We start from the raw sequence: 25,914 nt of genomic DNA on the forward strand, positions 1-25,914 counted from the left end.
AAAAATTAATTTTTCTGGAGAAAAAAAAAACCAACAAGTACTCTATAGTGAGTCGTATAGGCATTATAGGAGTGTTCTTGTTTCTATGAAAAATTCACAAATTGCTTTTCAGGGAAAAAAGCTTTCACTTTGCTACGGTATTCATTTATCGCATTCTTGTATTGTCATACCATCACCACAGTTAGCAATTGCTCGTTTTATCCTCTTTCTGATTCTTTTGAAAATGAAAAGATGATGATCGCGTTTCAGTTAAAATATTCGAAAAAACTGCCTCAGCAACAGCAACGCTCAAAATCAACTTATCCATCTCATCAGGAGAGTTTTCAATTTCAAAGGTTTTTATACAGGATTAGGTATACCTAAGTTTTCAACCAATAAATTTAAATGAAAACGCTGAAACCCTTCAACCCACAACCCCATCCAACTTTCGTCTTTCAAATGGATACATATACCATGTGAAGGCTCGTTGGAAAGCTCACAGAAAATGGAACCTCACCATAATCTGAATAATGAAATCACTTCAAAAAAATATAAGTAATTCATTGTTGATTTTTCTCTGCTTGATTCTATGAAAATTTTATATTCACTAGTTTTCGCAGTCTCCTCACATTCAAACTCTGTCCTCTTCTGTCACGAGTTGCCCTAATTAGAGAGGGCTTGTTGCAGGATATCAATTTAGGTTCATATTCACCCTCTTTCATGAATGCTGAATCTTGTCGCTAGATTTCCGAATCTTCTTTCATCCAATTTCAGCTAATACAGTTCCATATTCCTTATCATGTAAATGGATGATGACTCCTCAAATATGCAACAATGAATTTATCTCTGAAATTGTATGCCTAATTTTCTCGGATTAGGACGACCCCAAGTCATGAGCAGAGCACATGAGGAAACAACCACAAAGACACATACATATTTCATAATTTATCTTTGACAGGGGAAATGTGATTTCATGAGTGCAGACTCCCAGGGAAATAAAGCGTCAGATTAATTACAAACAGAATGAAGTGAAATATTTCTTAATTCATACGTATGAAGCTCGAATACAGAAAGTGAAACTCATTTCGACAGGAACTTTTATTTGTATATTAAATAAAAACCACCTGTTGAGTGTGCGACGTTAATGCTGACAGTTCCACCCAATTTTTCTTTATAACTACCTCTTTATACAGGGTGGGTTTTCGAAATATTACGGTTGGAAAATCTGTGTACTAGATCTCACAAGTAGGTATGTGATAACATGGTACATCATTTCATAGCTCGTGAAGTATACTCTACAATAATAAAACGTGAAGGTGAGAAAATATTGTGAATTTTGATTAGTTCGAAAGAATGATGGCACATCACTTAATTTTCCGGAAATCTGTTGCACAAGAATTGTTCAGAATGTCTTAGTTTACGCTTGAAAGTTCCATCTTTCAATTTCATAATTGTATGTATAATAAGGAATTTCAGGGTTGGTTTAATATTTCAATTTTTATTCAAATAACCATGAAAACTTCCATATTTCCTAGCCTTTCCTCATAGCATTGTGAAGCATTCTTGATGATGTATCACAAGTAGTTGAATGCCATTTGAATTTATTGTTTTTGGGTATCTAAATCGAAGGGTGTTAGCCAGAGTGAGTACCTAAGGATACCTTTATCAACCCCTCTACCTACACTATTAAAATTGAAAGTTTTTTCATATGTCTTATAACTAATGAAAAGTTTTTGAAAACCCACACTGTATAAAAGATTGTCCAGAATTATGTACATTAATTTCTGGGGGTACTTCCGAATAATAAGAGACTTACCAGGTTACCACCCTTTGCTTCAGTGAGTTGAAAAAAAAATGTTTTCGAAAATCTTCCGAACGGAATTATTGTTTTTGAAAATTGTTACCTTATGGCCTTATGCACAGTTTGATTAAAAGAAGTTTAAGTTCTAAAACGGCGTTTGCATAGAATCTCTATGGAAAAACAGACGTGTATGGAATTAATCTAGTTTAATGAAACGGAGTATATGGACATTAGACTTTTTTTGCAATGATTATCGAATTATAACAAGATCACCTTTTTCGTAGAAAAGTCTCGATAAACAATTTTTAAAATAAGTCGACATGAAAGTATGTATATGAAGAAACAACATTTACTTACCCTGTATTCATAAAGAAAAAGGATGGAATAGGTGGTGACATGAAATTCATCATCCTAATCACTTCCAAAATTTGATCTCCGCCATGAAAACTGTTATTATTTAGTTGAAAAAAGTCATATAAAGAAGTACCTTTATTTTTGGACATACTATCAGTGACAGAAATTAATTAATAATAATTCTGGACTACCTTGTTTATCTGTAATTTTTTTTACTACCTTGAAAAATGCGATCAAACTGATCTCGTTTTAGTGTCGGTTCACACGTTCCACCATGCAGACACTGATCATCAATGCGAGGAAGTTAGTTGTATAATATTTTGCGGAATCACGAAATTCTTGCTCCTTAAACTGGAATAATCGGTCAAAATTGATTTGATTTGGCTGTACCAATTGATTATGCAAACAAGATCTGCGAAATCCTGGGTTAGAGCGTCTGCACACGGAAATGTGGTCGATGCTATTGAAATCTCGTATGAGTTTCTGCGTCATGCTCTTCGCACACGTGTCAATTTTCTCCGACAATTTTAAGAAGGGGATATAAAAATTTGAATTCACAAGTTACTCATTAGTTATGAACGTGCCACTTTTCACCATACAATTACTATTTTCATTCAAATCGCTTATTTGATTAATTTTTGTGAATCTGCTGGAAATCCATAAGAAATTGGAAAGAGATACATCCACCTCCCAAAATATCCCTGAATCAATAGTTTTGCTATTTATGAACGAAATAGAGTTGTATGATGAAAGTATAATCATAGCTACTGATTTTTTATCCAACGTGTCTTTTAATCAGAGTAGTTCCTTCATTCAATGAACTTGTTAAAATCATGAAAAGGCATAATCCCGCCGTCTTAGACGTAGCTTCAAAATTGGTACCTTGAGCTTGTCTACAAGAAAATTTTATACACATATACTTACACACACACACACACACACACACACAAAGAAAATAAATTCCAAGGAGTGGTAAAACCAGCAATTTACTTCTATTATTTTTATCTATTTGGTAATTACAGCTAACAAAATCATCAGGTGAAAATTAAAGCATCAGGTGAAAATCGAAGTAATTGAATGAAAAATTTGGAAAATTAGACCGACTATACAGGGTATCTCAAATTGCCAGATTTTGGCTGTATCTGGTACTTCTCGACTAGATACGTAAAAATGCTGAAAGGTGTCCTGGGCTCGATTCTCGTGAAATGTGTATTAATGGGAACCGCTACTCTATATCTGCATTTGTCTTGAAGATATAACCAAATTTTGATATTTCGTAGATTTAGAAAATGTGTCATAACAATGTGTTTCTGCTTCTTATCCACAGAGCCTACACATCTCATCTGCTGACTTTCCGATACAAATGATATTTGTACCGACAGTGCCGTGTCAGCAGTCTCACCATCACCCGAAGCTCAGCTCGTGACAGCCTTAGCAGTTTTCTGGTGTAGGTCGGTGAAATCATCACAAATTTCTTCGACTCAGTAAGTCCAGGAGTGTTTCTCCATAGGATTATTCTATTGTTTGACTCCCATTGTTGGACCGCTGTCTTATATTGGTATTTTCCGAGCCCACAGAAAGGCTCAGGTCCAGCAGGTGTTAATCTTGATGCCCTTTTTGCAAGTTCATCGGCTTTTTCATTTCCTTCAACACCACAATGCCCTGGTACCCATGGGGGGTCACTTTATTGCCTCTGGCAGTTGCTTAATCGCATTATGGGACTCCAATGGCAGCAGAGATACATGGCAGTGTGATTCCAGGGACCTCAGCGTGGCCTGGCTGTCCGTGGTGATATAGATATGCGCCTCTTTGAGGTTAATTTTAAGGCACTCCTAAGCGCATACGTAAACAGCCAGTGTCCCGGTCTTTAAAATAGAGGGTTCATTTCCCAGGGCGTTAGAGATCCTCGGTTTAGATCCATATACGCCAATGCCGGTGCCCCTTTTTGATTTGCATCCATCAGTACACTACGTCTTGATCCAGACGATTTATGAAACTTATTGCACTAGAACGGTCAGCTATGACATACGATGGTTTTGCCGAGAGTTTTGAGTCCAGCTGATTAAATATCTTCATATGTCCAACCCAGTTTCCGGGTATAGGAGATTTCCGTAATGGGATATTCTTATTGCTTCCAGACTGCTGCATATCCTCACATGTATGTGTAGGGGAGGCAGATCAAGTATGGCGCTTCTGTAGGAGATGTGTGCATAGCTCCCGTAAAGGTCAGCCATTGCAGTTTCTGCAACCGCTGGCGTGTGGTGACCTCTTCGGTTTTTGCCCACCATGCTAGGGACGCATAGGTGACATGTGTATGTGTATACTGTATAGTCACAGCACCATTTTTGATATCATGCCCCATATCTATCCTAGAAGTTTTTTGCAAGCCCACATGGCCACCGTGGCTCTAGAAAAAGTTTTATCTATGTGTTCCTCCAGTTGAGGATAACACCTAGATATATGCACTCACTGGAGTACTTCAAGAGTCTGGCCGTTCAGGACCGGAGCTCTGATGTCGATATTCTTTTTTCTAGTGAACGAAATCAGTGTTGTCCTCAAGGGATTGACAATTCAATCATTCATTGCTGTATCCTATTACCGGGTCTAAATCTACAAAAAGACTCAACAACAAAACTATCGGTGCGATCAAACTTAAAATTTCTTAGGGCTACTTGCTACTTGCAACTGTGTGCCCTCCTGTTACTGAAGAGACCCAACCGTGACCTACAGATCTTTCCACACTCCGGGCATGGATAGTCACCAACCACAACCAGATCTGGCCGCCGCTGTATCCTTCTCGAGTCTTCATTATAACTGTGTACCAAAGACCTGCACTGTGACCTGTCTAACGTTTGTTGTTTCCAGTTATGATTGACATTAACTGATTTTAGGGATTGATGCACTATATCCTTAAACCGCTTATACTGGCCTCCTGGTTTCCAAGCTCTCTCTGTGAATTCGCCATATCTACAGAGCTATTTTGGGGAGTCTTGTGTCTTGCATTCTCAGAATGTGGCCGCTCCATCTGAGTCGGGCCTTCGTTACTTGAGTCTCAATTGTTGTACAGCTCGCGCGCTGAAAGACTTCTACAATTGAAACTTTGTGGAACCATCTGATGTGCATTATTTGTCTTAGATGACGTTGTTGCGTTTGTTCAAGCTGTCGCCTGTAGGGCGTCCAGCTTTCGCTTCCGTCTTGGTCTTCAGATTGAGGACGTGATTTGTGATTTTAAAACACTCTGTCCTCTAGCTTCCAGAATGCCCGTGATTTCGAATTGATACACTTGTGTCCAGTTTAGCCCCAGTATTCATGAAGCTTCCCAAGTATTTGAACTGCTCGATATGTTCTAGAGTTTCATCCTTAAGGCTGATATGTATCTGTTAGGCTTGCTGGCGGACCTCTCAGGATTTCGGTTTTGTCAATATTTAGTCTAAGGCCTAAAGCTTCGAATATATGTTTATAGGTGTCCAACATTATCTGTAGATCCTCTGAGCTGCTAACAATAGGTGCGCAGTCGTCTGCATATTATTTTTTTTTTGCTCTGAGGCGCTTCAGGTTGAACAGGCCTCCATCAAATCTGAATCTTAATCCAACACTTCTCACAGGCATACTCATGTCAGCAATTATCGAGTCAGCTATGGAGAACACATTGAACAGTTATAGCGCTAACACGCAGCCTTGTTTTATTCTAGAGTTGATTAAGAAATGGACGGCTGTAGAGCCTTTATGCTGTATTCTAGCGGTGTTGTTGGTATGGAGGCTTTTACCTCCGGAACAGAATCAGTGCTGTCTTCGAGGGATTGACAGTTAGCTTCTCCTCCACGCACCACTTTTTGATAATCCTGAGAGCTAAAACCACCTGCCTCTCAAGAAGACCGTTCATGATCAGACTGCACAACAAGGGTAATAGTACTCCTCCTTGAGAGCATCCCCTACACGTCAGCACGGACATTTCAGTTTCCCCCAGTTAGGCTGTGACGCAAACCCAGGTAACTTAAAATTAACTTCATCCTCCTGATAGTGGTTTAGGTGTACCAAGTGGTATAAAAAACTTTTTATATGAAGAATTATGTAATTCAGTTCTCTCAGTTTGAAGCAATTTTTTTCAAGTTGTTTTTCACCTTTGGGTATTACGAAATCTACGAATCTACGAGAGCGGCCTGCTGTCACCGCCGGTTTCGGAATAACACAATGAGAATAAAATACATGCCTACACCTCGTCCCGCGGTGACTTGAAAAACATATCCCGATGTAATTCTCTCATCGGAAAATGTTTGGAAATTGGTGCTCGTCTCATTCACCGATACATGGACCGCATCCAACATCCGAAGGATGCGTCGTCACCGACAGTGCGCTCCCATCTGTCGTCGCGACGACACAGCCAGATCCGTACCGTTGCCCCGAGCGCTGCTGTGCGAGACATACAACTCGAAATCGCGCGCTCCTATTCGAAATTTATAAAGTTGATTCTTGACCTCCAGGTCTTCCGTGCGACTCTTGGTCTTTTCTCTGCGTTGATTGGATTCAATTTAGATAAATAAAAACGATTCATTGGCGTGATTGAGCGACTGGTGTAACATGGTGTTAGAGGAAAGTGTGGATTGGTAGTTCTAACTTTTCGTTTTGTGAACCGTGTGCCAATTGGGGTTCCATATTTTGACGATTTTCATCTGAAAGGTACGATGATGCACAGCCTGATAACGAACTGTGTCATTCTGATTTATTAAAATGAGATCGGCTTCCACTGCTGTTCGTATTTTTAGTTTTCCTAGGTTGATTTACGAGTTTATAATATGAATACTCAAGTTGAAGATCATTCTCCTTTGTAACTCATGAATAATTCAATTAACGGTGACACCGACACCGAAATATTAATAACTGGTCTCATGCTTTTTTGTGTGAATTATCTATTTTTACCGTCTGTGTGTTCTGATATTGAAGGTGACATAACACTCAACCTTGATTTTCATAGGGATTCAAGGATATTAACTGAATGAAAAAAATTTTTACTGAAATAATTCGATTTCATACGGTCTTTGAGAATCACCTGCGGACTCATGAAAAGTCCAGTTAATCTTGTATAATATTGAAACAAGTGGTTGACCAAATTATGACGAACTTTTGGGTGCTCTATTTTATTTGCAGCAGAAGATTGAAATAAAACGGTTTATCCGATTTTTTCTATTTTTTTTTATTTATTAATTCATTCCTGTCTCAACAGAGTTAGGTCCAAACAAAATATATACAATAAAACAATTATATAACGATCATTCAAAATGAAATGAAAAATGTACAAAAATTCAAAATAAAAAAATTTGACAATTTATGCTACCATAATTCTTAGATAACGAATGAATATAAACTTCATATTTTAAAACATTTTTGACTTATTCTTTATGTAACTCTAAGCATTGAAAAATCAAACAGATAGTTGTTTAAATGGCACAATTTAGGTATTCTCTGAAGAACTCCCATAAGCCCACAGTCTTTGAGTCGACCCGACAGTCTTTGAGTCGTACAAATGTTTTAACAGTAGATTCTTGAGGTCAAAAGTAACACTTTTTTCCCTTACCATTTTTTCCGAGTCGGCTCAGTTTGAAAGATACAGGCTGTTGAAAACCCATAAAAAATTGTTATTTTCAGTTCTATCTCACAAACGGTTTTGTCGAATGAAATGAATTTCGGAATATAGTTTCTCATTTATTTGATTTATCTTCTTAGAACACGTTTTCAAGTTTTCTCAATGTGACCATTACGTACCATAAAAATACCATAAATTTAAAAAACCCAACTCTTGAACTAAGTTGGACGCTATCTTATGATTATTTGAACATTTTCTACTATAAAAGTAGTTATATTCTATTCTATATTCTATTAGCCACTTATAGCCATTATTATATTCTATTCATATGTTATCGTATAATGCGCCGTTTTCGAATATTTTGATGTTCAAAAATTGAAAAGTACCTATCTGTGAAATTTGAAAGATTGGGTACTTTGGATGAATATAACTCTGTTTAAAAGATCCACAGATGTCATAGATTCAGTTAGTTATTCTGAAGGTTATTTTGTTATTCCAGGGGGTGGCACAGCTCATTATGAAAACTTAAAATGGCTATGACTATTTATCAGGGCGGAATGGGAAAAATGCGGAAAAATGGTATAGGAAAGCAGTTTTTCTTTTGACCTCAAGAATCTACTGTTCAAATATTTTGTACGAGTCAAAGACTCAACCTGTATACAATAACACAATTATGTAGCGATCAAGCAAAATGGGATGAAAAATATGTAACAATTCAAAATAAAAACTTGACAATTTATGTTACCATAATTCTAAGATGACGAATGGAAATAATGACCTATTCTTTATGTAACTGTAAGCTTCATTGAAAAAATGAAACAGATGGTTATTTAGATGGCACAATTTAGATATTCTCTGAAGAACTCCCATAAGCCCACGAAGAATTAGTTGAAATTTTTCATGCAGAAAGAAGATTTGTTCTAGACTCAAAATGAACAAACACCTGTAAGTCTAGAAAAAATACTTATTTTCAAGCGAAGGTTGTATTTCCTCCATGCAATAATGTTAAAGTTGTTGTTCGCTGGAAATCGAATCTAGCATTTTACCCCCGTTTCTTATTTTATCAGTTTCTGGAGAGCTGTAGTCTATGTCCGAAAGCATAACTCCTTAGTAATCTTCAGCAGTAATGATAAGAATTTGAATTAGTCTTTATTTGTAGACATCGCACTGAAAAGTTCAACCATACGTTGATTTCACCTATCAACGTATATGATTCAACTCGCCACCAATGAGAAACATGACCTTATCATGCTTTTACAAAGTACATAAATATACTCAATAAGGAGTAAGAAACATTACATGAACATGCATTGAGAAACCATTCAACAACCCTTTACTCAGAGCCGGAACTAGGATTCTGGCGCCTGTGGCGAATTCTCATAATGCGCCCCTAAGAAATTCTCTTTCTTATGTTGATTTGTATTTATCTTTCATAATCGAATACCAAGCTTTTTTTGCTCGGAAAAATTTTTCCCATTTTAAAGAAATTAATAATAAAAGGAATAATCAAATAATCAAAATAAAAGGGATACGAAATAACAATAACATGCATTCAAAATGAACTATAATTTGACTTTTCTTGCTTTGGTTTCTGCAAGAATATCAATGATGTCGTGATTCTTTTTCTTTTCTATTGATGGGACTGCTATGCTAAATAAGTCAGCCTTTCCTGTCCAGTTGAAGCCTTTAAATAGGTTTTCACTAATTTCAATCAAGAACGTTAATATGTAGCTGTGGCAGCTGTAGTTACTGATAAAGTCAAGAATATTTTGAGTGGCCACAAATTTGTATGGATCTGAATCGGGACTATACTTCAATGCTTTCTTGTTTAGTTCGCCAAGAAGAAAGCCTTGCGAAAATATTCCCTCGAGGAAGCTGTCTTCAGAAACTTCTGGCAAAACACTGAATCTTTCTTCAAGTTGCAGTGAAATATAGTTCAATACTTGAATGAGGTCCTTTTTCAGCTTATTCTTCTAGTCAAAATTAAAATGTTTCATCATCAGCTTCTCCTCCAGGCTATTTAATTTTTCTTCTCTTTTCCTCTTCTGTAACCTCTATCTGTGATAATTTACAAGCTCTCCAGTTCGAATGATTTCCAGGCTCATATTATATTTTCACTCAATAACTTAGTATATGTTATAATAAGAAGAAGTAAAACCCTTAGAAACACAAATGCACGAGCGTTGTCTGCGATAAAAGGAGCTACTGTTGTCTATGTTCTGAAGGAAATACCCCCAATCGGCTATGGTTTTGCGCCCCAATCGGTCTCCGATAGTTTTTTTGTAAGTATGTATATCTCGACATGGCCTTTGTTATCGCGTTGGTTGTTATGCGACGCCACATCCGTCAATAGAGACATTCTTTAGAAGGCTGTGGCGACGCATTCTGTTTTCAGACTGATGGTGTGGACTATATCTTAATAATTTATTATTATTAAGTATTTGATTATTATTCTCCAGTCAATGCTGTGGACTACGGACGTTATTCACAATCCCACCTGTATAGTGTTCGTTTACGTTCACATTAATTTAATTCACACACATATGTATAATGTGTTTGGCATATTTTTATAATATTATGTTTTGTGTTAAATATTAAATGAAAAATAGTCAATTTGAGAGAATACTGTTTTTTTATTATTTTTATTTTGCGCCCCCAGATCGCTAGCGCCCGTGGCGACCGCCTCTCTCGCCACGCCCTCGCTCCGGCTCTGCCTTTACTGTAGCCACCAATGAGAACCTCCTTATCGTGACTCTAAGTAATAAGCTCTTTACTACCATTACTACTAAGATATTATAAGTTAGAAACATCACAGCATTGAATATGAAACTAATCAAAAACGCGTCAATCTAACCACAAAGGAGAAACGTGTTCTCATCGTGTCTCCTTGACGTTTAATCAATAGGATTTAAGAAACGTTACATCAACGTTGAATATCGTATTCACACATTATTATTATTGAATCCCCAATAGAGACAATAAGATGAGATGAATTGAAAAATTAACGGCATGCAGACAGTAATTGAATTCTGAAAAAAGTACTCCTTCAATTTAATTTCCAGATCATCCTCCTAATTATTTTTCTGAAGTATAAGTACCTCATTAAATGTAATAAAAATCTTCTTCCAGTTCAAGTAACAATGTGTGGCTATAGCTGGGTGGAGTAGCGGTCAGTAACGTTGCTATGAAATTATGATGAAACGTATTTCCTAACGATATTTTCCTAAAATGAACAATAGTTTAGCGTTATTTGGAAAATGCAACGTCTTCCACGTATCTGTGTTTACTGGTTCAGAAATCAGACTCTGATTATATTATCATTTCTATTATTCTCTCAAGAGCAGATTCACAACTGCTTCAAAATTAATGTGGAGCAAAGAGAGAAAAGGACATGAAATAGTCAACTCAATTTAGAAAGACATATTTCAAGTCATGAAGAATAATAGACTCGCACTTTCTCATTCTCCTGCAATCAATTATTACCTTCCGACTTTCAGAAAAACTGAACAGTTTGAGATTGTCATCTCAAAATATTTATATTTATCCGATTCACAATGATACAGGATTTTCATCCATTAACCAAGTTTTTCAGCATTTTTGATCCCCGGCCAAAAGTGTTGCGTAGTATTATCAGACAATATAGTCGGAGTAAACTGACGAATTTCCTTAGAATTAGTTTTCACAGCGGCTTGATGACCTATTTTCGAATTTTATACTTTCACACTCTAACTTAATAGGCTAATTTCCAGAGATAAGGAATTTTAAGTGAACAATAAAGATGAACCAATTCGCTATTTTAGCGAATACTCACATAAAAATCTCCAATTTCGTTCTGTCTATCTCGATATATCAGTATCCTCTAGCATGAAGAGGAAATAATGTCAGTAAACTTTCAATTTGTGGGAGTCTTTTGGAAATATCCAAGGCAATAAAATTCACTATGCTTTTGACGAGAAAAAATTCATATTTTGCATGTGTTAGGTACTTTTTTTTCGTTCGAGATAGATGCAATTATGAATGGTATATATTGAAGATGAAAGTAAAAATTATTAAATGGAGGTATGCATTGAAGGAATTTATAATCATTTCGTTTACAACATTCTTTTTTAACTTATAATTTTCATTATATTTCGAAATGAAATGAGTTTTTTGCTACCACACGTGTTTTGCTATAACACTTGAATTGGTAAACTTCTCATTATAGTGTAGTTTGTTACATTGAAAAATATCTTTTCATCCAGTATCGGCCATATCAATTTAATGTTTGAAATTGAGTTTGTTGTACAGACTGTGAGTTAAATGACTACTTCCCGCAGTTTCCGATGTACTTTCAATTTAAGTCTTGTATTACCTAACCTTATTATGTGTGATAATGCAAATTCTTGTTGTTTTATGCCATATAACAGCTCAAGTTTCGTGTTGCACCCTAGTTTCGCTGTGGGGTACATATGGGAAGTGAACATGGATAGGCTGTAGGAATCATTTGTTTTCTTTTTTTGGGACGAAAAAGCTGTTGTGGCTCACCGAATGAGGAACGGTATCTTAGCATACAGGGTATAATTGAAGGTGAGGCTTTTTTTTCAACAGAAGGTAGAACTGGTCAAAATGAAGCGATTCACCTATGCAAAACTTTCAAAATGACAAAGTTGAAAAAAAAAATTTAAAATGATTAGATACTGAAATAGATCCCAATACGACTGTTTGTTAGCTGAATTATCGCAAAGCAGTGGGATAAAACTTATCTCCTGATTCGACCATGTGTAGTGGTTTCGTTTAGGATATTGGCTCGTTTGATATTTACGTGGTAGTGAAAATGGAAACTTAGGATTGCCGAATTGTTCTCATTACTTTTTAGGAGCTTACACAGTTTTATGAAATGGCTCATTTCGATACCACCTGAAAGAAGAGACTTAGGACACAAGTGTATAAATAAAATAATACGTCAAAATCTCACCAATAAAATTCGTCTAAATTATTCACGCATTTTTTCACAATGGGCATCACAATCTTCTTGTTCGAACATTCCAACAATCGTCATAAAAATGGGATGAAATGGGGAAACATCATAGCACTTTTTCAACATAACTAACATAAGCACTTTCAAGAAACTGCCTCGATTTTCAACATTTTTTTTCACCCTAAATTGCATGATACAACAATCATGATTCTCCCAAAAGTGACCTGATGCATCTAATCCGATGAACTTGGTACTGAACCATTCATTGTCCAGCCATATGTTTATGTTTTGTTTCGTTTTTGCGATGCCGGAGTCACCTTCCACAGTCTCGTACTTGAAATTCGATCAAATTTTGTCGAACTTCTAGGAAGAAGTGCCTATTCACTAATGAGTCCAGATTTCGTCTGGTGGAGGCATGTCCTGGCATGTTGGTTTAGCTATAACGGGGTCAAGGGTATAATGAACATTTCATTTCGCCAACAAGTCTTTTGATAGTTTATTACTCCTAGCACTCTGAAGACGTAGGTACTGTTCGAAAATATTGATTCACTTTGCTGATTAAAGGACGGACATCTATCTTTGGACTTGCATTACTTGAACATAGTTGATTTTCAGTTGATTCGATATATCAGGACTTCTCAAGAAGAAGCTAGAATATTATTTTCATAAGTAGGTAGTATCTATCAGTTTTTTTAACTGATAACGAAGTGGATATATTTAGAAAGGGCCAATTCAACCCTTGAAAAACCTATCCTTGTCGAATGCAAAGAATCAAAGTTATACATTATTAGTACCTACTCAATTTGAGAGCTTGGTGGGAGAAACTAATAATAGTAAGGCCCTTTTTAGCACCCTTAATGGGCGGTTTTTTCCTCCTCCCTAGAAAAAAAGCTAGATATTTCCGATTCACCTTGTATGTTTCGAAATATACAAGAAGAAATGTGCATTGGTGTAAATTTTTTGTGGAAATTTAATCTTTATTGAATTGAAGCGAGGTTATCTGAACGTATTCGAGTTCATGCTACAAACTACACAAGCCGTAAGGTGTAGAAATGAAAGATTTCCTATAAAATTCTTCTGTGGCTTTAAAAGCACTCGTCGACTTAACGTGCATATTATATGCAGTATACATACATATGTAGTAACGTAGGCACACTCGAGAATAACTTTTTATTCATGCTGTGAGTGACGAATAGGAGAGTGAGCGTTCCGTTTAGTTGACTAAACTCGCTGAGATTCTGGGAGATTTGAAGTTTTCTTCCAGCGTTGTTCTCCAGTCTGAAAGGAAACAGGAATACGAAATAGCCTCCTCTATCTTCGCTGAATGCCGTAATTGATAGCCCCTAGGCTACGATCAGTCAGTTGGGAAATAACAATTTGAAACGAAGATACAGCACAATTGGATAACGCCACAAACTATCCTGGGCGAGAAACCCATTCCAGTGTTGTAAGTTTTGTCAATACAATGAACGTTAGTGTAACAGAGTTAGTCGAAGGATCGACCTTTATTTTCATTTCAAATATTGGTTCATTTCTTCGAAAATTTATGATGCGATAAAAAATTTAATAAAACGAAGGTACCCCATATATACCCCGTATATATGAAGTATTCTGGTTTTGATTATACCGTATATGAATTGCGTAACAAATGCCACACAGACTGTCTCAGCATTCATGTCTTGAAAGCTGCAGGACCTCTTAACTTTGATTCAATCAGAAACAAATCAAATTTTATCTATCTTTGAGAAGATAGAAAAGCCCTCTATTAATCCCAAATTGTTCGCATAATAAAAGAAAATTTTTTGTCTGTCTTACATTCACACCCTCTGCAATAATGAGAGATTGAAAAAATATTCTGAACCAGTCGCATACAGGTCAAATATGATTCGCATCTTGGAGTGAAAATCCAACACTACCAAAGTAATGTCGAATTTATAACCAATCGAACTTTCAATTTCAATTTCATTTCCTAATTAGTTCATGTGATATCTCTAACGACAAGACAAATAATCGAATGTTGCAAAATCAATTGCCAAAAAAATCATTTTTTCTGGAATGTGGACAGAATTGAATTAATCTTCGAGGATCTGGTAGAAATAACAAAAACCAGTGAATCATCAGTCTGAAGCCTACAGCTTCATTGCTAAAAATAATTCATATCAACGAGTTTTTCTCGTTTCCATGATTTACTGCTATTGTAGGGTGCGTGTTATATTTCTTATCCTGTCACATGCCGCATGTTCTGAATGGTTCTAATGAACCCCTTGTTCTGTCGAAGACTATTACTCGCAACTTTTCTGCAGATGGCGAATGGAAACTGAAAGTGACTGACTTATTGGTGTGTTATATCCACTTTGAATAGGAATTGAAAAACTTTCACTAGAGGAAAATTAGCTGAAGCTGCTAAAGGAATGGTAAAAGCAAAACCTAGTCTTTTGCTTTCTGACATCAGAAAAAATATATGGAATAAGAGGGGGTGTTTTACCCAAACCCTCCATGTTGTATAGCAGATCAAGATAGATTTCTGCGAAACCTGTCAATATTTCTTTCGAAAATCTTTCAAGGTCTCAACAGCATCCAGCATTTTTGTTCGGGAAGTCCTAACAAAATATTTATGATAAAAAATCCAATTAGGAAAAATGTATTTAAAAGACATTCAGAGGCAAATGCAAGAATGTGTCATACTTGAGGTATACAGTCAACGGTTTTTGGGTTATTAGGATTTTTTGTGGAAAAAATGCTTTGAAGGTGTCTTTTCGAATAATCATGACACAAAGTGGATAATCGGAAAAAAATTCGTAGAATGACTAATATTAAAAAATTGATTTTTTGTTTAGTTTCTTATGTCCAGGTCATCAATTTCGTCAAAAAAGTTGTTTTTCTATTGAAACCTGCACCTACTAGTGGGAGTACTGTGATCAATGAAGTGTAGAAAGCTTATGTACCCCACTTGAAGGTCTGCTGGTCAAAGTTTTCAGGGAAAGCGTCCGGCGCAAAAAGTTCTTATGATACAGTCTATTCATTCATTTATTAGGAAAACCTTCTGAGCTTCTTATAGATACTTACTCTTCTTAATCACCCTGTAGGATTGTGTCTACCCTTGTCTAATAGGTAAGGCATTTTTTTCAAATGGGAAAAATACAAAAAAATTGGTAGTTGACCTCACCAACTTTTGTGGTCGTCAATTTTTAAGCTTGAAACAAACCCTTGAACACGAATATGTATATTTTTAAATCGTTCGTGTAAGTGGGTGCTTGATGCTCGGACAAACAAACAGTTACACAGTTGTTGCTCATTCCATATTTCTATAGAAAAAAATCTTTCGCTTGGACAAACAAACAGTTACACAGTGGTTCTTCATTTCATATTTCTATAGAAAAAAATCTTTACAAATATCAAAACGTTGAAATGAAATGCGAAAAAAGCAGTGGAAGTTTAACCTGCATCCGCCATTCTGCAAATATTCAATTCTTTCATGGCCAGTAACTATACATACCAGGATATACTAAAATTCTTCGTCTACTATAGAACCAAATAAAATGTCAATGTCAAAATATTTTATTACTCAACATATTCTACTCTTAATTGGATACATTTAATACAGCGAACCTGCAACGTCTCTAGATCTTTCAAAAAAAAATGTTTCTTCTTGGTCTGCAAACCAGACCTTCACAGCTTTTATTACCTCCTCGTTGGAAGAAAATTTACGACCTTTTAAACTTTTTTTCTGTTGAGGAAAGAGATGATAGTCGGATGGGGCCAAATCTGGTGAATAATGGGGTTGTTCTAGTAATTCAAACCCTAAATCACGAATTTTTTGCATGGCAACATGAGATTTGTGTGCAGGGGCGTTGTCCTGCAAAACAAAACACCTTTGGATAGCTTTCTGCGTGTTTTGTCTTCAATTTTTTCACGTAGAGTGGTCAGTAATGTTGAATAGTAATCTCCGGTTATTGTTCTACCCTCATCCGAAAAATCAATCATGATTACTCCTCCATGGCAATCCCAAAAAACCGAAGCAAGAACTTTTCCAGCAGATTTTTGGACAGGAAATCTCTTAGCTTTTGGAGAACCAGACTGTCGCCATTCCATCGATTGTTGCTTTGTTTCTGTATCCTAGAAATGTGCCCAAGTCTCATACATAGTAACAATTCGGTTTAAGAAGTCTACATCTTTCAAATCAGCATAGATCGAACGCGATATTTCTACCCTTGCACGCTTTTGGTCAACAATCAAACATTTGGGGATCCATTTTGCAGCAATTTTTCTCATGTCCAAATTGAAGTGAACTATATGATGAACGCTTTCGTGAGAAATATTCAGTGCTTCAGATATCCGTTTTAGCCCAATTCGGTCTGATAAAATCATGTCATGAACTGTATCGATATTTTCGGGGGCTGACACAGAAACTGACCTTCCCGATAATCATCTTCCATGGAAAATTTACCTCTTTTGATGCTTGCAGTCCAATTTTTCACGCTCGCATACGAAGGACATTGATCACCAAGGGTATTAAGCATATCTTCGTAAATCTGCTTATCTCTTAACCCTTTTAAATACAAGTACTTGACGATGGCTCGATACTCCAATTTTTCGATTTTCACAATTTTGGTGGACATCTTCTTTCTTTTAATTTATTGCGTAACTCTGGTTTACTTTTTTGACCTCAAACTCCACACTGACATTTCTAATGAGTTATTGTTCGTTGTATGGTAACGCAATTTTTTTCATGCATGGAACTGGTCTAGGCTAACTAGATATCAATACATCCTCCTATTTATTCGATAATAATCTCTTATGTTTCCTATGGCCAAATAAATATTGTTCATCATGAACCGAACACAAAAGGTTTGATCGATATCGGTCTCGTTGCATTTGCATAATTCTGGAATAAATAAAAGATACAATTTCACAAGGGTATATTGTAGGGGTTTTTAAGAGTTTCAGTATTATCGATTTCTAATTTATTCACAGGGGACATAAAGTTATAGAATACAATAAATGTCTTTCAACTCAAGCTTTTCGTGTGGATCTTTGTGGAAAATGGAAAATGAAGGCATAGGACTTTTGAATGTAATCTGAATAAGATAACGAGCTAATCATGAAATATGAAGGAAGCGTGAGGAGTGTTTCTTTTATATGTATAAAATTAAGGAAATAGATCTCAATGCAATCTTCGCAGAGAAAATCTAATATTTCCCTGTTGTGCCTTTTACATAATACCTACTAGTTCAATTAAGACTTTACGATACCAGCCTTTTCCCTGCTAACGCAGCAAGCTATCCGAATATTGTGACGAGAGGCATGTCGTGTGCGTGTTCTGCCTACGTTTGCACAGATTTACAGCCCTCCTTAACAATATTCAGAATTATTAACCAGCCTTTCACTTGATTACTTAATTGAATAATCTGGGCTACTGTTTAATCATCACTCCCTTAGATTATCTCGCCCCTTCAGTTGACCTCTACACGGCGTGAAATGAAAGAGGGATGACATGTCTTGAGGGTCGAAGTTTATTGAAATCTAAATCTAGAGAAACGAACAAATACAGGGTGTCCTAAGATGTGTCATTCAGTCGATATCTCGGCTCTCAGACAGGGTAGAAAGTTCAAACAGAAAGTATTTTGAATGGCATCGAAAACTACCAGAATTCGTTGTTCATACTTTTTTCACTCTAAACGATTCTCTAGTAGAAGAAAAATTTAAATTTTACCTTAATATTTTGTTCACTCTAAAAGATTTCCTAATGAAAAAAAAATATGTTGACTTTGTTTAATTTAATTGTTTTAACAATTTCTTTTATTGGGAATCGGATTCTGCTACAGTTCCATTTAAAGTACTTTTTGTTCGAACTTTCTACCTTGTCTGAGAGCTGAGAGCCGAGATATTGGCTTTATGGAAATTATTGGGATATCCTATATGTGATGAAAACTCATGATGAATAATATTTTTAATGAGGTAAACATAAACAGAACCTATTGAACCTCAACAGTTGGCTTCTACAGGTAATTTATTACCCGTACCCAGGGTAAAGATTGATCGGGGAATCAACGCTTGATTGACGATAGACGTAAATTTGTTTTCAATCGATAACTCAGACATGATTATTCAGAATATCATTCTCGCATTAAATTATGATGTTCATACATCCATTCAGTTATTTTCAATTGCAACTTCTTCAATATATTCAGAAATTAAAAGTTTTCAGTGATTTCGTTTGAGAAATCGAGTGACTGTCAAATCGTTGATCGGACAATCAGAGTTTTATGGAAGGTGCTGTAACTGTTATAAAAAATACACAGATTTTGTGATTTTGTTCGGAATATTCGTGAAAATGAATGGGTGAAGTAGGTACATAAAATTTGGAAATCTGAGTAAGCGTTGAATGTTATAAAAACTAGATATGTTTTGTAGATCTATGACGTGTATAGGTTTTTGAGAAATTTGTCTATACGATTGAGGTACGGTGGACCTGCGACAGCTGCAAGAGAAGGCCCGTGAACAACAATCAAGGATCTATACAGCCTACATCGATTTACGTAAGGCATTCGACTCAGTGCATCGAAGAGCGCTATGGAAAATCATGGGACGCCTTGGAGTACCCGAAAAATTCTTAGCAGTGTGTAAAAGCCTTCATACCAACAACACCGCTAGAATACAGCATAATGGCTCTACAACCGACCATTCCTTAACCAACTCTGGAATAAAACAAGGCTGCGTGTTAGCGCCTTTAATGTTCAATATTTTCGCTATAGCTATTTCGATAATTGCTGACATGAGTATGCCTGTAAGAGGTGTTGGAATAAGATTCATCAGATTTGATGGAGGTCTATTCAACCTGAAGCGCCTCAGAGCAAAAACACGTACAAAGTTTATCACGGAACCTCAATATGCAGACGACTGCGCACTTATCGCTAGTAGCTTAGAGGATCTACAGATAATGTTGAACATCTATTAACATTTATACGAAGCTTTAGGCCTTAGACTCAATATCGACAAAACCAAAATCCTGGTAAGTGCGCCAGAAAGCCTTCAAACAGGTAACAGCCTCTAGAACAAGTCGAGCAGTTCAAATACTTGGGAAGCTTCATAAATACTAGCGCTAACCTAGACACGGAAATACACAACCATATCAATTCGGCATCACGGGCATTCTGGAAGCTAAAGGACAGAGTATTTCAAAATCACGACCTCAATATGAAGACCACAAAGTTTGAAATGCTTGTGTCTTGCAACGCGCGAGTTGTTCAACAATTGAGAATCAAGTAACGAGGGCCCGACTCAGATGGAGCAGCCACATTCTGAGGATGCAAGACACAAGACTCCCCAAAATAGCTCTGTATGGCGAATTCACAGAGGGAGCCCGGAAACCAGGAGGTCAGTATAAGCGGTTTAAGGATATACCACATCAATCCCTAAAATCAGTTAATGCCAATCATAACTGGGAACAACTAGAGTTGGACAGGTCACAGTGAAGGTCTTTGGTACACAGTTATAATGGAGACTCGAGAAGGATAGTGTGGCGGCCAGATCTAGTTGGTGACTATCTATGCCCGGAGTGTGGAAAGATCTTTAGGTCACGGTTGGGTTTCTTCAGGAACAGGGGGGCACACAGTAGCAATTAGCCCTAAGAAATTTTAAGACTATTCGCACCTTCATTTTTTTTCTTTTTTTGTCTTTTTGTAGATTTATTCCTGGTAACGGGATACGGCAATGAATAAATGACTATATGATTTATTCATTCCAATTGGTGTCAGTTTGTTTCTTTATCATATTCTTCTGCATATCTTGATTTTTTAGTATTATTTAGTTAATAACCTCATTACTTTTCAGAGTGTTACTTGTGCATTCTCGTCAGAAAAAAATAGTTATAGAAAATGATTTTCGGGAAAAATCATTCGGGGAAATCATTCAAAGATGATTCACGATGTTCAGTAATAAGTTTATAGTAGCTGTTTTGTGTGAAACTAAGATTTCGAATCCAAATTTCACAATTTCCGATTCTTAGTTGGCGTCCGGATGAGTTTTATTCAGGCAAACATTTTGAAATTTTTCTCCTTCACGAGGAACTCTGTCGAAAGGTTAGCAAATTAGGTATTTGCGGTCGATTTTATGCGGTTCTTACCCCCGTTCAAGGATATTTTCATCACAAAGATGACGGTTATTTATTCAGGAAAATGAATTTCTGACGAGGATCTGCATTCTGGATGTTTCCACATGAGTTCATCTTCCACTTCGTTATTTTGCATGTTCCGATCCGATTTCCACTTTTGCCTACTTCTTCTCATGCAAATACACTAGTTTATACCAAAGCTGTCTTGATGATATGATGTTATCGCACTCCATATTAGTACTAGGATATCAAACGACTGGCTAAACATATTCGTATCGAGGCTGAATATATAATCGTGGGGCTTAAATATTTATCGAAGCATCATCGACTTCAAATCTCTCGAAGCTATTCTATCATGTATATTTAAATAATCAATGCCTTGATTCATGTTGTTAGGCATATTCAGAAGTTGGCTAAACGGTAGTATTTTATAACCTACTTTTTGGCACCTACTGCCAGAATTTTCAGAATATAAATCTGTTCGATTTTGCATTAGGTACGGCTTAATGGAATAGCCCGGTGGATAAAATGATTACGAAGGGCTATCGACTGCAGAGCATCCGAAGGGTTGTTTGATATGTGATAGTAACAAATTGGCGAAAGCGCTAGTTGCAATCAGCTGATTCAAACTTAATGAAATTTTCGTCCCAAAAGTTGCTCTTTTAGGATGTGTGTCGCATTCCGATCTACGATGATTTTCCTGGGAGATATGCTTGTCGGAAAGTGACCTTCGAAAAATTCCAAAAAAGATAGATTTCATTTTCAACACCAAGACCGAACAGTTACTCCGATGTGGAGAAAATTTGTTGAGTTGTTGTTTTATATCAACATTACCACCTCACAGTGATTCTAGGTTTGTTACACGTAACAACTGTCCTCTTTGTGACCAAAATTCTACGGAGAAAAAAATGAATACGAATTCTAGACGCTAATGCAATGTTATATACTTTAGTCAGCTTAGGTACACTGGTACAAATTAAAGTCGAAATATATCCTTAAAATACCTTATTAACCATAGGACTTTTAACTAAGTAACATATATTTATATATATATATATATATTCTTTTGAATGTAAGCAGAACATTTTTGGTTATCAAACAATATATGTAGCATATGTATGAGTTTTAGCGAAGGTTAGCGTAACGGGGTACCATACAATTTGGAGTATGATACAAGAGCTTAGGGAAAAACCTCAGTAAAAAACCCTTTCTCCCTGACAAATTTGTTTACAGAATAAGCTTTCAATAATGAAGGGCTTCTTTTCCATTGACATAAAAATTTCTTCATCCTCTTTCCATCTCGAAATAATATCTTAAACAAAGAAACAGAGCAGAAAACGAGAAAAAAAAGTAAATAATAAGCTTTCATCAAAATTTATGCAAAGACTTGATGATGAATGAAGAAAAAATAAATAATCGTTGGTACATAACTTGTCCTTCGATTGCACTGGGAGTAATATCATCTCCGCGTCAAAAATCTTCTGCTGATCACCCTCGTCGTTAGAAACGCCTTCAGTACTCAAACTAATAATAGCCAAATTTTGCTTTTGACTGGGAGGGTCTATCGACCAGGTCCAGTATTCCAAGTGATGATTTTTCTGTTCTTCAGTTGTTCGAGGAACGCTACCGGACCCTCATTTTGGGGAATCATCTCTCATAGATATACCAGTAGTTATTCAGTATAAAATTGAAAAAACGAGAAAGAAAATAAAAAAAAAACTGCTGACACTTTTTTGACAACACCTATACCAAGCGAGGACTCGAACTTGGTCTGGTACACTGATCGTTACTCCACCAAGCTACACAATGTTACTTGAACTGGGATGAAGAGCTGTTTCTATTTTTGTTTCTTCCCTGCAGAACAGTATACTTCAGGTACATCGTATCTCACATTATCTATTGAGAATTCAATAACAACGTTAGTTGTGGGTAAACACGGAATTCAACTTTGTTGTAATGTTTTTTACATCCAATTGATAAGAATTGAGGCGATATGTATATGTTTCATATTGGTGGCTAAAGTCGAGGGTTGTTGACAGGGGCGTAGCTACCGCGGTATCAGCGGTATCAATGATACGGGGCCCCCAGGCTTTAGGGGCCCCCGAATATCTGTAAGCAAAAAATTCCTAAAAATGTTATCCAAAACCTCTTACGGGTTTTACAATAGCATTTTTGAGAATAACTGCTAAGACAACCATTCATTTCAAAATCCCGTTCATTACACCGAATCGATCATTCAGATAGATACGAATACTTAAAATCTGAAATTCAGAAAATTCGTGCCATCAAAGAACTTTTAGAATTAGTCCTGATAAAATTCAATAGCCTTGCATCCAGTTTTCCGGACGGTATTACTGCGTGCCTTTTATTTTAGACCCTTCCGGTTACAACTGCAATCGCTGAAAGGAGTTTTTCAAAATTAAAACTCATAAAAAATTATCTGAGGACTTTTATGGGACAGGAACGGCTATCGGACATGTCGTTATTGTCAATAGAGGGGGAACAACTTAAAAAACTGAAATCGTCATCAGCTATGGCTGATTTGATAAATAGATTTGTTGAAATAAATGCTAGAAAAGCGTACCTTTAATTTTTGGTATTTTTTGTTAATTATTTGTTTGTTTTATTTTTTTTTATGTTGTTTATATATTATTTTATATCGTTTGTATGTTATTTGTTTGTGAATTATTTCGCTCCCAGCACCAAATATGAGTTAGAACTTTTAATTATAAGTACATATAATCATTTCGATACTAATCGAACATTTTTTGCTACTTTTATTTTTACTTCACCCTTCCATAGGGCCCCTCAACACTTTTTTATACAGGGCCCCTCTAAGGCAAGCTACGCCACTGGTTGTTGAATAGTATCATATGTAACGTTCATGGAGTACCTAATGTTTCTTACTCCATATAGAATAAAGCACGATAAGGACACGTTTCTTATTGGTGGTTATAGTAACGAATTGAATCATACATAACGTTATTACTATGGGCGAAATCAACGTGTGGTTGAATTTAGGTTTCAAAAAAATCAATTAAAAAACCGATATGCTCTTGCGTAAATTCTTGCACTAATTTGTCAGAAGCAAATAAACTAGAAAAAATTGTTGCCTGACAATGAACTGAAAAAAGGAACTTTGAAATTATAAGTATGTAACTTAACATTACTACCTATACATACTTATAATTTCGAAGTTCCTTTTTTTCAGTTCATCCCAGATTGAATTTCAAATAATCATATTAAGTTTGAATGTTTAGATGAGGTTGAAATTTTTTGTCTACTATGTTGAGATTTGTTTCGTGTGGGTAAAGTAATAAATTCTCTCCACCTTGGCAAGATAATTATAGAAGAAATTGTTTAGCAACATTGTTGCTCGATTGTTTTGGCAAGTAGTAACCTCTTATTGTTATATTTCACTACCCAATAAAAAATATTTTTTCCTCTGATTTCTAATTTTTTCGATGTGTATTTTCGAATTAGTAACGGTGCTTCTCTGACAAATTAGGTTCTTGATATACAGTTACAAGATTTCATTTTACGCAGACTCCAATATATTTTCTTTTCGTTTGAGATATTGCTTCGTCAATGAAACATTGTCGTTATTATGCAGATTGTTTTTGTGGCTAGTATATTACAAGGAATCGTCAAAATATAAAGTCTGCTCGTTGATAACAACGCAAAACCAATTACTGACAAATTTATGATGTTCGTAAGATTTGCTGTGGATTTTTTATGAGGTGAGAAATTAAAATCTGAATAATTGAGTAGATAATCAAAATACCCTATGAAACAAATCCTGAACAATATCCCTACCTGTTCCATAATTTTATAGCCTAACGGATGAAAGTTCTCCTTTAGGATTGGGATTCATTAGTTATTATCGCTCGGTCATCCCCTAAATTACAGTCGGCTATGAATTCCTGGTAATTATTTGTTTGCGGGTTGTACAGCTTGGTACTGATAATTAAGGGCACTCTTGATGCTCAATTAATGGAAATTTCGAAATTATCACGGAGACTTTATTAACGCGCTACATTATTCTTGATAATGTGTATCGAGGAGAGGGTATTAACCTACTTCTACGTAAATTAATTTGGACCGTTTCGCTGTTTCTGAGATGTGTTTCATAAATTAAAATATGAAGGTTAACAACGAGATGAATTTCTCATGATGCTAGCAAAATGACAGTTGTCTTTTACAAGAATATCATTACAAGTGGGTGGGAAAAGTAATGTATACCAGGTGGCCCACCCCAGACGCGCGCTCATTTTGAGGCAGTAAGTTAAGATATTTTGAAAATCTTCTCTTGTGGTGTCCAGTGGTGTGTGTAGGATGTCCCAAAGCACAATTTAAAATTATTGTCATATATACAGGGTATTCGAAAACAAAGTTATAGACCAAAGATACACTTTTTTCAATGTAACAACCTATATTTCACCTGAAAAATGGAATGCAAGCTCAAATTATGATGAGTTTCTTCAGATTACGAGATAATGGCGAAAAATCGAAAATATGGAGTTTTTTCAAATAATAATTAATGAAGAAACTAGTTACGCCAGAATTTTTTCGAGTAGACAAGTTGGCTACTCTTACATATAAAAGAAAATTTCAACTCGGTAATATACAGAGTGACAATAATCAATTCTCAAACATCAACTACAAATAATCGTCGAAAACTTTCTTATTTCAAATGGCACTGCCGGTATTTCTATCTCTCGTTGAACGTAAAAATTAATTTCGAAACTTTTTCTACATCTAAACCTGATAGTTTCTGAGCAATTTTCGATTTTTGATTCAAAACTAGTAAACCATTTTCGCCATTATCTCGTAAATGGTCCTTCTAAGGTATAAGGTGATCTGAAGAAAATCATCAAAATTTGATCTTGCCATTCCATTTTTGGGGTCAAATACAGAGTGTTTCATTTAAAAAGTGTAAATTGGTCTATATCTTTGTTTTCGAAGACCCTGTATGTATGACAATAATTTTAAATTGTGCTTTTGAACGCCCTACACACAAGAAAAGAATTTCAAAATATCTTTATTTACCCCCTCAAAATGAGCGCCGCGTCTGGGGTGGGCCACCCGGTATATTATTTGTATCAGAAGTTTTTAATGTACCTGCACTT

At 35.9% G+C, this 25,914-nt stretch overlaps 1 protein-coding gene across 2 annotated transcripts in view; it reads left to right on the forward strand.

Moving 5' to 3' along the window:
• The first annotated feature begins 6,474 nt into the window (after nt 1–6,474).
• The window catches only part of LOC123315415 (FMRFamide receptor), a 124,123-nt gene continuing 104,683 nt past the window's right edge, over nt 6,475–25,914 (forward strand). For both annotated transcript variants that reach the window (XM_044901102.1, XM_044901103.1), the window contains exon 1: nt 6,475–6,811. The gene's annotated coding sequence lies outside the window, so the exon portion shown is untranslated. The remainder of the gene's footprint in view (nt 6,812–25,914) is intronic.

This window comes from Coccinella septempunctata, chromosome 6 (genome assembly GCF_907165205.1).
Source record: "Coccinella septempunctata chromosome 6, icCocSept1.1, whole genome shotgun sequence".
NCBI classification, from domain to species: domain Eukaryota; kingdom Metazoa; phylum Arthropoda; class Insecta; order Coleoptera; family Coccinellidae; genus Coccinella; species Coccinella septempunctata.